This window comes from Podarcis bocagei (genome assembly GCF_964188305.1).
Source record: "Podarcis bocagei genome assembly, chromosome: W".
NCBI classification, from domain to species: domain Eukaryota; kingdom Metazoa; phylum Chordata; class Lepidosauria; order Squamata; family Lacertidae; genus Podarcis; species Podarcis bocagei.
Window position 1 is genome coordinate 62,319,315 of NC_138131.1, and position 16,346 is coordinate 62,335,660.

A 16,346-nucleotide genomic window follows, 5' to 3' on the forward strand; every position below is an offset into this window, starting at 1 on the left:
ATACCAGCGGCCTTGATCTTCATAGATGCCGAAAAGGCGTTTGATAATGTCTCTTGGTCGTTCTTATTAAAGACTATGGAAGAAGCGGGGATAAAGGGGGAATTTCTGAGAGGAATACAGGCAATATATTCAAATCAATCTGCCAAACTGGTGATTAATAACAATCTTACAAACATGTTTCAAATTGAAAAAGGAACCAGGCAAGGTTGCCCCCTCTCCCCGCTCCTATTCATTATGGTTTTAGAAGTTTTGGCAAATAAAATAAGATTAACACCTGAGATTAAAGGGATCAAAATAGGATCAAAGGAGTTTAAATTAAAAGCCTACGCGGATGACTTGATGTTATCATTAGAAGAGCCGCAAGAGAGTATGGAAAAGGCGTTGGAGATATTAGAAGAATATGGCAGACTGGCAGGATTCAAATTGAATAGATCAAAGACCAAAATATTAACAAAGAATTTGAGAAATGATATAAAAGAAAAATTAGAGAGCCAACATGGAATTAAAGTGACTAAAAAAGTAAAATATTTAGGGATTTGGCTTACACCGAAAAACATAAATTTAATTGAAGATAACTACACATCGACCTGGAATAAAATCAAAAAAGATCTGGATGTCTGGAGCAGAGTTAACCTTTCGTGGCTCGGTAGGATGGAGGCAATAAAAATGAATACTCTTCCCAAGATGCTATTCCTTTTTCAGAATATCCCGGTTATTAGAGGGACCAAAATTTTCAAAGATTGGCAGAAAGTCCTCTCAAGATTCATATGGCAGGGGAAAAGGCCAAGGATCAGATACAAACTACTTACAGATCGAAAGGAGAGAGGGGGAATGGCGGTACCCAACTTAAAATTATATTATGAAGCGGCCTGCTTATGCTGGGTGAAAGAGTGGATAACTTTGGAGAACACGGATCTATTAGAACTTGAAGGTGTAGATAACAGGTGGGGCTGGCACGCCTACCTTTGGTTAAATAAAGGAAGAACACATAAGGGCTTCTTGAATCACATCATTAGAGGCCCACTATATGAAGTTTGGGAAAGAAATAAAAAATTGTTGGAACCAAGAACACCCTGGTGGCTGTCCCCAATAGATATTTTATCATTTAAAAAATCAAACTTGGAAGAGAAAAACCTAACATATGAAGACTTACTGATAAGCTACCGTGAAAACTGGAAACTAAGACCATACGAGGAACTGAAAGGAAAGCTGAAGGGTTGGCTACAGTACCATCAGATCAATGCAAGATGGACGGAAGACAAAAAAGTAGGAATGAGCGAAAAGAAATCAAAATTCCAAATTGAAATAATTGAAAGTAAATCTAAATTATTATCCAAATTGTATAATATCTTATTGGAAGAGGATACTAAAGATGTAGAAATTAAAGAGGTTATGGTAAAGTGGGCAAGAGATTTGGGGCACAACATAGAATATGAGAAATGGTCGAAATTATGGAATCAGGGAATAAAATTTACAGCAAGTGTAGCAATTAGAGAAAACCTAGAAAAGATGATATACAGATGGTATTTAACACCAGAAAAACTAAATAGGATGTACAAGACCGGTAACAAGGCTTGCTGGAGATGTAAAACAAATGAAGGGAATTTTATACATATGTGGTGGACATGTGAGGGAATAAAAAAATTTTGGAATCAAATATATGATGAACTAAAAAAAATATTTAGACTCACATTTCCCAAAAAACCAGAGGCCTTTTTATTAGGGATGGTAGGAAAAGAAATACCGGAAAAAGACAAAACCCTGTTCCAATACGCAACAGCTGCGGCTAGAATGTTAATTGCCCAGAATTGGAAAAACCCAACTACACCAACGGTGAAGGACTGGCAACTGAAGTTATATGATTTTATAGAATTGGCAAGAATGACGCAAAGAATCAGAAATCAAAAAAATACAAAGTTAAAAGAGGATTGGAATAAATTTATGGTATATATTGAAGGCGATTCTGGTAACCTAACAACTGTAGTAGGTCTGATCTAACTCTTCCGATGTTATAAACACTAAAAACTAACACCAGCTGTAAGACGAATCTATCGAAAGTAGAAACCCGAAATCAAGAGGGAAGGAAGTCGATATAAATATGTGGTACGTGTTTTTCTTTTTTCTTTTTTTTCTTTTTTCTTTTTCTACTTAATGTCCTTTTAATGTTTAATGTCTAACTTTTAATGTCTCTTTTTGGCTGTGCCTTTTTGGATGTGTGTGATGAAGGAAATACAATAAAAAGCATTTATCAGTAACTTACCCTAAGACCATAATGCAAAGATTTAGTTGCCAGCGCCAGAAATGTAATGTGCGGATATATATAAAGAATTAAAACAGGTCCAGGCCTAGGACACACTACCCTGTCAGAGTAGCCCTGAGTTTCAGAGCCTGCACTATGAAGATTGCCACCCCACGTGAAATTTGGGGATTTGCGTCCACAAGAAGCGATTTCAAACAGTCTTCCTTAGACGTAATAGTGGACGGGATCAAGAGGAGGAGCTTAGATCTTATTGGCTCATAAATAGGGCAGTAGAAAAAGAAATGTATAAAGTCCTCTACTTCATTCATTGTGCATGAACATAGACGCTGAGTAATAGGGGTCTTAGAGTAAATCCCCTGAAGGAAGGCCGTGGGTATAGAATGGAAACGGGCCATAGTAAACGCTCTTCTCAAATTGGGCTCCGTTAGTTCTATCAAGTAGTTGGCAAGTGATCTTACCACTTTCACTTTAGGGAGCCACATGGAGAGACGGGCTGTGGAGGACTGTGCCCGGTCCATGGCCTCGTCTCTTGTAAGAATCCAGGCCCGGATTTTATGTTGGTGCCAAGATGACAGCGTGTCTAGATCTGGGAGGGAGTAGCGTGCAGTAATAGTCTCCATGGCCTTGGACCATTTGTTGCTATGAGAACAAGTTAAAAAGGCTTGCCTGGCTAGTAGGGAACCTGGGGCATTGATTAATTTACAATAAAAACTAATAATTCTAATGTGGGCTCTCGCAACAATGGAGGGGAGGCCCAGTTCTGTTCTTAACTGTGCAGCAACCGAGCCCTTGGGGAGACCCAGCATCTTTCGTGCAAAAGAGTTTTGCAGAATCTCCAGCCGTTGTAGTGTTTTTAAATTCCACCCCCAGATTTCAACCCCATACAGTAACATCGGGAGGACTTTACTGATAAATGCTTTTCTGACTGGTGGAACCAACTGGCCGCCTTTTGCATAGAAGAATTTCTCCAAGGCTTTGATGGTTCTACGGGCAGCCAGGATGGTCGTATTTAGGTGAGCTGACCAGCTAAGCCCATGCTGAAAAGTGATTCCCAAATACTTGAATGCTGAACAATATTCAATTCAAGTTTTCGTACCAAAAGTAAGAATTTTGGTTTTGGCGAAATTGATTTTGAGGGAGTTGGTATCACAATATGTCATGAGCCCTCTGAGCATGTTGTTTAAGCCCTGCTTGGTTAATGACAATATCACCATGTCGTCCGCATAGAGTAATATGGGGATCTTAAGCTGTTGTAAAGAGGGGGCAGATTGATTTAGGGCCTTCATAGTTGTAACGATGTCGTTGATATAGAAATTGAATAGAAAAGGGGCCAAGAGGCAGCCCTGTTTGACCCCTTTATTCAGAGGGAAAGAATCAGAAAGAGCTCCCAGAGGGCCGAATTTTACTCTGGCCGATATGTCATTATGAATTTCCATAAGAAGGAGGAGGAGTCTCTTATCTATGTTGGTGTAACTAAGCTTCTGCCATAGCCTATCTCTGGGAATGGAGTCAAAAGCGGAGGTCAGGTCCACAAAAGTCGCGTGTAGCTTGCAGTTGAACCTGTTTAGGTATTTATCAATCAGGGTAGATAGAACGAGACATTGGCTGGATGTGCTGTGACCTTTACGGAAGCCAGCCTGTTCCGGGTGGAATAGCTTTGTTTCTTCTGCCCACTCGAATAATTTCTCTAGCAAGAATCTAGAGTAAACCTTGTATGGTATGTCCAGCAGGCTGATAGGTCGATAGTTACGCGGAACTTGTGGATCCCCCTTTTTATGTATTGGGATGACTATGCTCTGTTTCCAGTTAGGTGGAATCTTAAGGGTGGCATTAATAGTGGTAAAGAGAGATGCTAAAATAGGGGCCCACCACGTCTGGTTCGATAAGAATACCTCAGGAGGAATCATATCCTCCCCCGGGGATTTATCCCCTGATAGCATGCTAATTAGTTGTATACATCTCTCTGGGGAGACTGGCTCCCAGGTGGGCAAGGCAGATGCTGGGAGAGTGGGGACTACGTTTACGTCGGAATCTGGGGCGGAATACAACTGAGCAAAGTGAGAGTGCCAACTGGCTGCTGAGATGTTATTAACGATGAATGAGGGGGGGTCTTAAACCTGCATTAATTAAATTCCAGAATTTTTTGTCGTCACGGGTTTTAATGGCCACTGACAGTGCCGTCCAGCGATCTTTCACAAAGAGCAATTTCTTATGTTGGAGCAGCTTCTTGTAGTATGAACGGAATTGAGCTAACTCCCTGGTTTTGCTCTGGGTGCTGTCTGATTTCATATCAGACTGAAGAAATCTAAGCCTACTTCTGCACTGTTTGCATTCTTGGTCGAACCAAGTTTGATTCTTCCAGGTTAGAATCGCACGGGAAGGTTTTGTAAGTGAAGGGAGCAAGTAGGCCAGAATTTGCTGGAAACTTGAGAAATGATTCACATTCATTGTTAACAGCTGAGCTTTCAGGGCTAGGATCTCTGGGGAATTTAGAAGGACTTTTATTTCTTGCTCCAAATAGATATCCCACTTCTTACGTCCGGGGGCTAAGATCAGTGAATCCTGGAGGTGGGGTGAGCTGGGAAGCCCCAGCAGTGAGTGGTGGAAGGAGATGGCGATTGGAAGGTGGTCGCTTTCGGTTCTGTTGAACACATTGAAACAATATACCTTATCATTAAATGCCGAGGAGGACCAGATGTAATCTATAACGCTTGCCCCTCTAGATCCTAGAAAAGTAAAGTATCCCCCGGACCAGTCTTTGGGTGTGCCATGCAAGCTATGCAGCCCGCAGTTTATGGTAAGCTCCAGCAGTATGATGCCAGCCCTATTAATGATTTTGTCATGTGAATTCCACGTAGGAAACCACTCCTCTTCTATGAATAATTGCGACTTATCGGTAAATGAGCTTATATCTGCTCCGATTCTGGCATTAAAGTCCCCCATTATAAGAATCTCTGACTTTGGAAATTCAGCCACAGATTTATCAAGGATAAATCTTAAATCCTCCCAAAACTGATTTGAATGAGAAGAGGGATAGACAGATGGATTGTACAAGTTTACACATATGAAGTCCCCAGCCGAGCTATTAGTGATGTGAAGAGTTTGAATGCAATTACTCTCTAACCAAAAGAGAGGAGAGGTATTAAGATGTAGCTCCTGCGAAACAAATGTTACCAGGCCTCCCCTAGGGCGCCCATACAAATGTGTTTTGGTCGCAGGAATCACAAAGGCGTCATAGCCCAGTAGGGATGGGGGGGATGAAGAGTCTAAGCACCAGGTCTCTTGTATGCCCATGATCTGGAATTTCGCTAAAAAATCTTTCATTATTTTTGCTTTCTGATTTTGATGTGCTATGTGTTTTGTTTTTGCTTTTTGCTTTTGACTTTTATCGATTTGTATTGTTTAATTGTTATTTGTTTTTTTTTCTTGTTCTTCCCCCTCTTTTTTTCTTTGTTTTTTTTTGTAATTTTAAAATTCTCAATAAACATCATAAAAAAAGTTCAGATGGCTTTCAAAAGTTTTAACAACAGTTCCCCTCCATGGCTGACCCTCCACGTCCTTCTTCTTCTGCTAGTATGAATGCTACACTTTGCTTTTCATGCTCATTTCATGATCCCTATTTGTGAATAGCAAGATAGGATGCAATTAAGCCATTAGCAGCTAAACAAACAAACATGCTAATTACGTTCTTTACAAGGCTTATTTTTTTTAATAGAGAAGCTGGAATTTACCCTTCATTAATCTGACTTAATTGCAATACCATATGCTAAAAAGTCAACATAAATTAGGGGCTGTGAACGATTCCCCCAATATTAAAGATGAGCTGGTGAATTCCTCTCCTCTGAAAATCCCTCCACCCCCGGATAACAAATGGCAGCTTCTTAATAAGGAAGTGTAATAGCAAACAACTGTGCCAAAATGAAAAGGGGACTGTTTTGCTACCGTCAATTGCATTTATGATGTAATTACCTCAGTGTAATAAAGAGGTGCTGGAGGAGACTCTTGAGAGTCCCATGGACTGCAAGAAGATCAAACGTATCCATTCTTAAGGAAATCAGCCCTGAGTGCTCACTGGAAGGACAGATCGTGAAGCTGAGGCTCCAAGACTTTGGCCACCTCATGAGAAGAGAAGACTCCCTGGAAAAGACCCTGATGTTGGGAAAGATGGAGGGCACAAGGAGAAGGGGACGACAGAGGACGAGATGGTTGGACACTGTTCTCGAAGCTACAAACATGAGTCTGACCAAACTGCAGGAGGCAGTGGAAGACAGGAGTGCCTGGCGTGCTCTGGTCCATGGGGTCACGAAGAGTCGGACACGACTAAACGACTAAACAACAACAACAACAAATAAAGAGGTAAGCATCTTAAAAACCTACAAATCAATTCAGTTAGCAGCAGGATATGAAGGATGCCCAACTTTTGTCACTGCATCAGTTGGATCCATGATACTCCAGAATCCAATAAAGCCCAAAATTATCAATGCTCTGTGGAGTGCCAGAAATGCCTTCAGGGTATGGATGGGGAGTTTCCAGTGCTACACTCTTCAAGAAAAGCATATCCAGGACCAGATGTTAACTGCTCTGCTGCCACTCAACGTTACATCCCCGGTGAGGCCTCATGGAACATTTGTTCCATGATTTTGTTCTGGGTGTATGTAAGGGAACTAAAGGGCTTTGGTTAGAGTAGATTGTACATCATAGTTGTGTCATGTGGTAGAGCACAGGCTCCACATGCAGAAGTTCCCAGGTTCAATCCTTGGTATCTCTAGGAAGGGCTGGGAGAGAGTCCCTGCCTGAAATCTTGGAGAGTCACAGCTAGTCAGTGTCAGCAAGACTGAGCTAGCTGGAACGAAGACAGCTTTCTAAGTTCCAGATACTCTTTAGTGGAGACAGTAGTTGGAAATGACTCAAACACCAAGATTTTTTTTATTTATTTTTTTGCATTTTAAAATTTTATTGGTTTCCAACCAATTATACATTTTATCCATGTTACAACGTTCTTGTCCATTTTTGACTTCCTTCAACGTTACTGACAATCATTCGTAGTTATCCTTTCTTACACATTCCATTCTTACATATTGCCATTTTTCCTCCCTTCTTTCATTATTTCTAATAGACAATACTTATTGAATCTTTACAGTGCCTCTTTAAAACCCATTAGCGTTGTATTTACATCACAGTTATTTTCCAGATAACCCACAAATTTCCCCCAGTCTTGAATAAACTTTTGGTCTTTAGTATATCTAATTTTCCCTGTTAACCTGTCAAGTTCTACATATTCTGTCAATTTTTCTCTCCACTCTTCCACGGTTGGGATTTCCTCCTGCTTCCATCTCTGAGCTAACACAATTCTAGCAGCCGTTACCGCATACTGGAAAAGCTTGTGATCTTTTCTTTCAATATCCTTTCTTACAATACCCAATAGGAAGATTTCTGGTTTTTTAGCGAAGGTGTATCTCAGCATCTTTTTCATTTCGTTGTAAATCTCCTCCCAAAACCTTTTATTTTTTTTACATTCCCACCATTGATGGTAGAATGTCCCTTCTTTCTGTCTACACTTCCAACATTTATTGTCTACCTTATACATCTTTGCCAGCTTCACTGGTGTCATATACCACCTGTAAAGCATCTTCATCATGTTTTCTTTCAATAGGGTACACGCCGTAAATTTTATATTCACCTTCCATAACCTATCCCAGTCTTCCAATTGGATACTGTATCCAAAGTCCCTCGCCCACTGAACCATCACTGATTTCACTTCTTCGTCCTTCGTATTCCATTCCAGCAGTATTTTATACATTTTTGACAGATTTTTATGTTCATTGTTTATTATCTCTTTTTGGTATCTAGATTCTTTTTCCTCATAACCCCTTTCCTTCACCTCTTTTTTAAACATTTCATTAATCTGAAAATAGTGCAGCCAATCGTATGTAAAAACTTTGACTTGGTCATATGATTTTATTTTCCACTTTCCTCCTTCGTTGGTCACCATTTCTTCGTATTTTCCCCACTTTCCTCTCATATTGATTTTCTTTACCCCCATTATCTCTAACGGGGATAGCCAGTGGGGGGTTTTTGGTTCTAGTATGTTTTTATATCTATCCCAGACCTCTATTAACGCGCCTCTGAAAACATGGTCACCAAACCCCTTGTGGACCCTCTTTTTGTCGCACCATAGGTACGCGTGCCACCCAAATCTGTTATTATATCCTTCCAAATCTAGAAGTTCTTTGTTTTCCAGCTTTACCCACTCTTTTAACCAGCACAAACATGCTGCCTCGTAATACAGTCTCATGTCTGGTAGGGAGAAGCCACCTCTTTCTTTTATTTCTGTCAATAATTTTAATTTAATTCTGGGCTTCTTCCCTTCCCAGACATATCTTGAGATCACCTTTTGCCAGTCTCTAAAATCTTTTGTACCTTTTATTATGGGTATAGTTTGAAACAAAAATAACAACTTAGGAAGCACCATCATCTTAACCATTGATATTCGTCCCCAGAATGATAATTTCATTCTGGCCCAGGTCTCCAAATCTTTTTTTATTCTATTCCAAACTGGGGTGTAGTTGTTTTGATATAAATCAATATTCTTTACAGAAAGCCATATTCCCAAGTACTTAACCTTTCTAACTACCTCAATCCCTGTTCTTTGCTGCAATAATTCAATCTTATCCTGATCCAAATTTTTAACAATCATTTTTGTTTTCCCTTTGTTCAATTTAAATCCTGCTATATTACCAAATTTCCCCATCTCGTCCAAAATCTCCTTTGTACTTTCTATCGGCTCTTCCACCGTCAGGACCACATCATCTGCATAAGCTTTGACTTTATATTCATTGGCACCTAATGTCACCCCTTTAATTTGTTTGTTTTGTCTTATTGCATTTAATAGGGTTTCCAGAATCACTATAAATAACAGTGGCGAAAGCGGGCACCCCTGTCTTGTTCCCTTAGCTATTTTGATATCTTCAGATATAACATTATTGACTATCAGTCTTGCTTTTTGTTCTGTGTAGATTGCCCTTATGCCATTCAAAAATTCCTGGCCCACCTCCATAACCTCTAAGTTTTTCATCATAAAATCCCAGACCACATTATCGAACGCTTTTTCCGCGTCTACAAAAATTAGACATGCTGGTTTGTCGCACCTACTGGATAGGAATTCGATGATATTAACTATATTTCTTGTGTTATCACTTATTTGTCTTCCCGGCAGAAAACCAGCTTGGTCTTTATGTATGATTTTTGATAGTATCTTTTTTATTCTTTTAGCTAAAACACCAGCAAAGATCTTATAATCCGTATTTAATAAAGAAATGGGTCTGTAGTTCTTAATTTGAGTTGGGTCCGAGTCTTGTTTTGGGATTATTGTAATAAATGCCTCTTTCCATGTATCTGGAATATCCCTCTCTTTTAATATGTTATTCATTACTTCAATCAGCGGGGCTATCAACGTATCTTTCATTTCTTTGTAATAACTTGATGTAAACCCATCAGGGCCCGGTGCCTTCCCTCTTTTTAATTCTTTTATCACTTCTTCTACCTCTTCTCTACATATTAAGGCATTTAACTGTTCTTTTTGATCTATCGGAATCTTCCTCAACATCTTTCCTTCCAGATATCTTTCTATTTTTTCTTTGTTGTTCCTTTCACTTTTCCTGTATAGTTGTTTATAGTAGTCCACAAACCCTTTCCTGATTTCTTTCGGGTCGGTAATTTCTTCTCCATTTAATTCAATTTTGTTAATCAGTTTTTGTTCTTTTCTTCTTTTTACCTGCCAGGCAAGCCATTTTCCAGATTTATTTGCAAACTCGAAATTTTTTTGTCTTAACATTTTTATATTCCATTCGACCTCTTTATTTATTAACATAGCAAATTGGGTTTGTAGAGCCTTTATTTCCTGCTTTATCTTCTCATTATTGGGTTTTTTAATCAGCTTTTGTTCGTTATCCGTAATCTGTCTCAAAATCTCTCTTGTCTTTTTTTCTTTATTCTTTCTTTTCCATGCGTTTTGTTGGATACATAGGCCCCTCACCACTGCCTTACTTGCATCCCATACAGTACTCAGTTTTGTCCCTTTATCTAAGTTATCCTGAAAGTATTCTACCAGTTTTTTCTGTATTTTTTCAGCAAATTTTTGGTCGGCCCATAAGTTATCGTTCAATCTCCATCTGAAAGTTCGCTCTTCAAATCCTTTTAACTCCATCTTGATCGGGTTGTGGTCTGAGATAACTTTAGCCTGTATTTCAATTTTTTGGATTCTTGGTATGAGTTCACTCGAGACCCATATTTGGTCTATTCTTGACATTGATTGGTTTGGTTCCGAGTGATACGTAAATTGTTTTTCTAGAGGGTGCCTGAATCTCCAGATATCAATTAGGTTACAGTTCTTGATCATCGTAAAAAAAGTCTTAGGCAGCTTCCCTTCTTTACTCTTTGCTTTCCTTTTTTTTATATATAAAATTTTTTATTGCATTTCTTTTCATAGGTTCACAGATTCAGTTACAAAGCAAGAAACAAGAAACAGTTTTTTTAAAAAAAATAAAGAAAAAGAAAAAAGAAAAAAACAAGTTAATTATGTTTCAGATCATCCTTCTATAAGTTACTTTCCACTGGACCTCCTCACATCCTCCCAACATTGCGTTCTTTAAACTAACAATATCAGCAATTTATCATCTTATTTCACCGCTTACTGTACCTTTCAATTTATTATGTTGCCAATTTCAAAAACTTGTAATTCAATTTGATACCTTTAAAATAAACATAATATATTTGTTTCAAGTTTGTCTCCTTTTTTTTTCATAACTTACTTTGTCATTTACCTAATCAAGTTGCGGAAGCATAACGTTTCTTAGTCGTGCACCATCTTAACATTCAAACAACTTATAATATTTTTGCAAATAGTCCTTGAATTTTTTCCAGTCCTCCTCAATTGTTTCTTCGCTCAGATCTCGAATTCTGCCAGTCATTTCTGCCAATTCCATGTAGTCCATCATCTGCGTCTGCCAGTCCTCCAGTGTGGGTAAATCTTGTGTCTTCCAGTACTTTGCGATAAGAATTCTTGCTGCTGTGGTTGCATACATAAACAAAGTTCTGTCTTTCTTTAACACCTTCCGGTCCACCATGCCCAGAAGGAAGGCCTCCGGTTTCTTGGGGAAGGTATATTTAAATACCTTTTTCAATTCATTATATATCATTTCCCAGAAGGCCTTCACTTTCGGGCAGGTCCACCAGAGGTGAAAGAATGTCCCTTCTGCCTCCTTACATTTCCAACATTTGTTATCAGACAGGTGGTATATCTTAGCTAGCTTGACTGGGGTCATGTACCACCGGTATACCATTTTCATAATGTTCTCTTTCAAGGCACTACATGCCGTAAACTTCATACCGGTGTTCCACAACCTTTCCCAGTCCTCAGACATAATGTTATGTCCAACATCCTGTGCCCATTTTATCATAGCAGATTTAACTGTCTCGTCCTGTGTATTCCATTTAAGCAGCAAGTTATACATTCTCGAAAGTACCTTAGTTTTTGGTTCTAATAGTTCCGTCTCCAGTTTCGATTTTTCCACCTGGAAACCAACTTTTTTATCCATTTTAAAAACCTCTTGAATTTGAGCATAATGTAACCAATCTCGCACCTTACTTTTTAGTTTCTCCTGGCTCTGTAGCTTCCAGTTGTCTCCAGTTCTTTCAATTAATTCCCAATATTTCGGCCAGTAGGCCTCCATATTGGGCCTTTTTTTGAGAACCTTGGCCTCCATCGGTGATAGCCACCTCGGGGTCTTACCTTCTAATAAATCCTTGTACTTCATCCAGACGGCAAAAATTGATTTTCTGACAATATGGTTTTTAAACAATTTATGAACTTTCGCCTTGTCATACCACAAATATGCATGCCTACTCTTTGCTTTCCTTAATCTATCCATTTCTGTTGATACCACACCGTTCATGTCTCCCATTATTATAATTTTTTTATCCAAGTATTCAAATAGTTTTTCTTCCAGTAGTCTAAAAAATTCTGTCTTATTCCCATTTGGAGCATAAATTCTGATAATTATCAATTCTTCGCCTTGCCATTTAATTTGGGCCGCTATTATTCTTCCTTCTTCATCTTTAAATAATTGACGGGACTCAATTTTGTTTTTAATATATAGGACAACGCCTCTTTTTTTCTTTTTGTCCGAAGATATAAATTCATTCCCTAACCTTTTATTAATAAGGATTTTCCTATGTTTTTTGGCCACGTGCGTTTCTTGAAGGCATATGATGTCCAGATTCTTCTTCTTTAGAATATGTTCAATTCCGTTCCGTTTCTTCTTATCGTTCATTCCATTGATGTTCCAGTTCCATAATTTTAGCGTCATTCTCCTTACCACTATCTAGATTTAAAGATTTAGACTTAAAACCTTTCTGTCTCTTCTCCTTCTTCTTCTTCTCCCTCCTCTTCCGACTCTCTTTCAGTCTGCTCTTCTTCTTCACCTAATTCAAATTCTTCCCTCCTTCTTGTTCCTCCTTCTGCTCCTTTGCTCTCTTCCTCCCCTTGTTGTAATTCTTTATATCTTCTTGTGAATTTTCCAATTTCCTCAGGACTTAGCAATCTTCTTTTTACTCCTTTGTAGAAGAATGAGACACCTTCCGGAAATTCCCATCTGAAATCAATCTTGTTTTTCTTGAGTAATTGTACCAGTGGCTTGTAGGCTTCTCTTCGTTTCAACAACCTTATTGGAATATCTTTAAATATAATTATGTAATTCCCATCAATGTAAAGTCTCTTCTCTCTGTTCCTTTGCAAAATCAAGTTTCTCATCTCTCTATCTTTAAAGGTAATTAGACAATCACCTGGGAATTTCTTTACCCTACTTGATCTGATTTTGATTCTGTATGCATTATGTATTGTCTTTGCCAATTCTTCTTCCGATATCTCCATCCACTGCGCAATTTCCTTTATTAGTCTTTCTCTTATATTCTTGTTTTGCATTTCCGGTACTTGCCTCAACCTTAAATTAACTTCTCTCTGTTTCAGTTCGTTCATTGCGATAGAGTCTTTTATTTCCTCTTGTATTTTATTTAAATCTGCAATCTCATTTCTCATTTTCTCCTCTTCTCGCTTCATCTCTTTCATTTCCTGCTTTGTCTTCTTAAATCCCTCATCCACTCTCCTAGAAACCTCCTTAATCTGTCCTTTCAGTTCACTGACTGTCTCCTCGATCTTTTTATCCATTTTCCCTATTTTATTGTCTACCTGTTCTAACTTTGTCTCCAGATTCTTTTCACTTTGTTTTATTTCTGCAAACATCTTCAATATTTCTATTCTAAATTCTGTTTCCTGCTTTGAGGCTCTCCTGTCTGTTGGTGTCCCCCCTTCTGTCCCTTTTTTCTGTGTATGCGACATGTTCCTCTGTATCTCAATATCCAATATATACTGTGTATACACTATGTAGTTTTGTATTTGCGTCACTATTAAGTACTCTCAAACGCTATTAGGTTAACCACCCAAAAACAGAAGATATCTCCTATATAAGAGGGGGGGGGGGAAGGTATAGCAAGAAAAAGAACAAATTACAAAAACACAATTTCCTTAAGCTTTCCTCTCAGTGTCCTAAATATTGTCGCTTCCCCTACCCATATGGGGGGGGGTAGTTATTAATCCGCGTTCTTCTTGCCCCTATCTGGGCTAATCCAGTTCAAGCTGGTCAAGATACTCTTCTTGCCACTATTCGGGCTAAATCCCACCAAAGCGTTAGACAGGTAGAACTGTACTTTATATTTCTGAGTAGTCCAAAAGGCGATGTCTAGATTTGAGGAGTAGGTCAGCTTAAATCTTCCAATGTAGTTTTTAAGTTGATATTAATACTAGTCCCAAAAGTGTAGTTCAGTAGTGGAGGGGGTGTCTCACTTGCGTAGTTGTCACCTAAGTATTTCGCCAAACCTAAGTCACCGCCACCTAATTTTCAAATTTGTGTTTGGCTTGAACCAAACCAAACTGAGAGGGTAATTCTTCCAACCTAAATCACAAAGAGAGTGGTTCTTCCACCTTAGGGAAAGAGAGTCTTTAAATAAACTTCCACACTGCCTATTTCCAGCTGTTCATTTTAGTTTGTTTTTTAAATTCAGTTCACACTGATTGAACGTTCCTTAGCAGAGTTTTAAGCAAGGGGGGAGTCCGGGGGGCCTCCAAATAGTTTCCTTTTTATTTAAAGATGTTTTAGAGTGGTCTGGAATGGCGTCGGAAGTCCTTCTAATCCTCCAGTTAATATGGCGTCGGAGTTTCTTTCTAGCTTAATAGCTTCTTCACTGAGGTGTGACCAATAGTCCTCTCTATTCTCCTATAGCCTCAATTACAGTTATTACTGGGTCTCTCTTACTCACGAAGCTTCTCTGTTCCCCCTTTAATTTCTTCTTTTCTCCTCTTTCTTTACCGAAAGTTACTTTTTAACTTAGTTAAACTCAAGTCCAAAAAGTCTCGGGGGAAACAGAAACAGTAACCGCTAGCGGCAACTTACTTTCTCTTTTGGCTCTGCAGACAGTGCTGCGTCTTTTTCGATGATGTCAGACGAGCCGCTGAACTCGGATTCTTCTCTTTTTTAGCCGGGAGCTTTCTTATTATTTGTCACTAACTCTCAAAGTTCTTGGTAGCAAATCCGGCTTTCTTCGTGTCGAGAGCGGAGCGCTATTCTCTGCAGGCTCGGGGCTTCGCTAGTTAGCCGCCGCAATGGCTGCCCGATTGTCCGCTGCTCGTTCCGTCGCTCTCTTCGCCTCCTTTCAGGGGTTACCTGGCGAACCGGACGAGCGGCTTTGACACCGCCGGGAACCTAGACCTCTAGACACCCTCCAGAGGTTTATTGGGGGGTCTTGGAGAGTCACAGCTAGTCAGTGTCAGCAAGACTGAGCTAGCTGGAACGAAGACAGCTTTCTAAGTTCCAGATACTCTTTAGTGGAGACAGTAGTTGGAAATGACTCAAACGCCAAGATTTTTAAGCATCTGGCAATTACTATTCCTATTAGAAAGCACACTGTGATATTTTCCCATTTCCCCACAAGAACTTTCTGCAAACAGGGCTGAATCAAGGCTGTAAAGCTATTTCCTGGTAGTTGAGGGATAGTGTAGAGGCCTCCGGCTAACCTCCTTCTGTCTTGAGAGGTGAGGTCAAACTGCTGCATTGGCAACAACGAAGAGACCTTCCTGAGGTGCAAGCCTGGGCAGTGTGTATGGTGGTCCTGAGATGCCCAGATGACAAGATCCCCCGCTCAGCCTCGCTGGTGTGGTCCAAAGGAAAGCAGAGCAATATGTTTTGCACCAGCTTGGCTGCAGGAGTTGCTCAAAATTAGCATACAGGAGCCGCACAGCCATTAGCAGAGAGCGCTGACTTTTTCCTGTGGACAATTGGACTTAAAACAAGTACCCGTGAGTAGAAACGGAAAATTGGATCAAGAAATTGTTTTAATTTGGTATCGAAGCGGGAAGGTGCAAACAGGAAGTCCGCCTTCCGCTTTTTTGTATATAGACTAAAGCAAAAATTTTGCAAGCTAAAGCCGGGAAGCTGTTAAAAAAGACTAAATTGCCTACATTTAGAACCACTGAAACCCCCCTTGGAAGGAGGAGAAAAGGGGGGGAACTCTGTTTAACCCCAGCAGGAGAGGGAGTGAAGAAGGATAAGTTTCCACCGTCTCTAACCTGGGAACGGGGTGTCAGAGACAGAAACTGTTGGAGAGGTTCATTGACTGTGAACGTAACACTATGACAGACAGCTAATGAAGAGAAACAAGTTGATTCTAATGTTGCCTTTTACATTTTAAAGAAACAAAATACTTGAAAAACATCTGAAACATCTGAAAAATGAAAGTAACTTTCCATTGTCTTAAAAAAAAAAAATGGATACAAGTAGATTGTCTCCTCTAGAGGGAGCTTGCTAAATTGTTGTTGCAGCATATTTGAGACCCAACATCTGTGAGATTAAGACTGTGGGAACAGTCTTTTCTGACCTTGAACAAAGATGAGCTGGGAGAAAGACTGGGTGCTTGCTTTATGCAAGACAAATGCTTTGCTGGAACAGATGCATGAGAAAATGGACTTGATGAATGA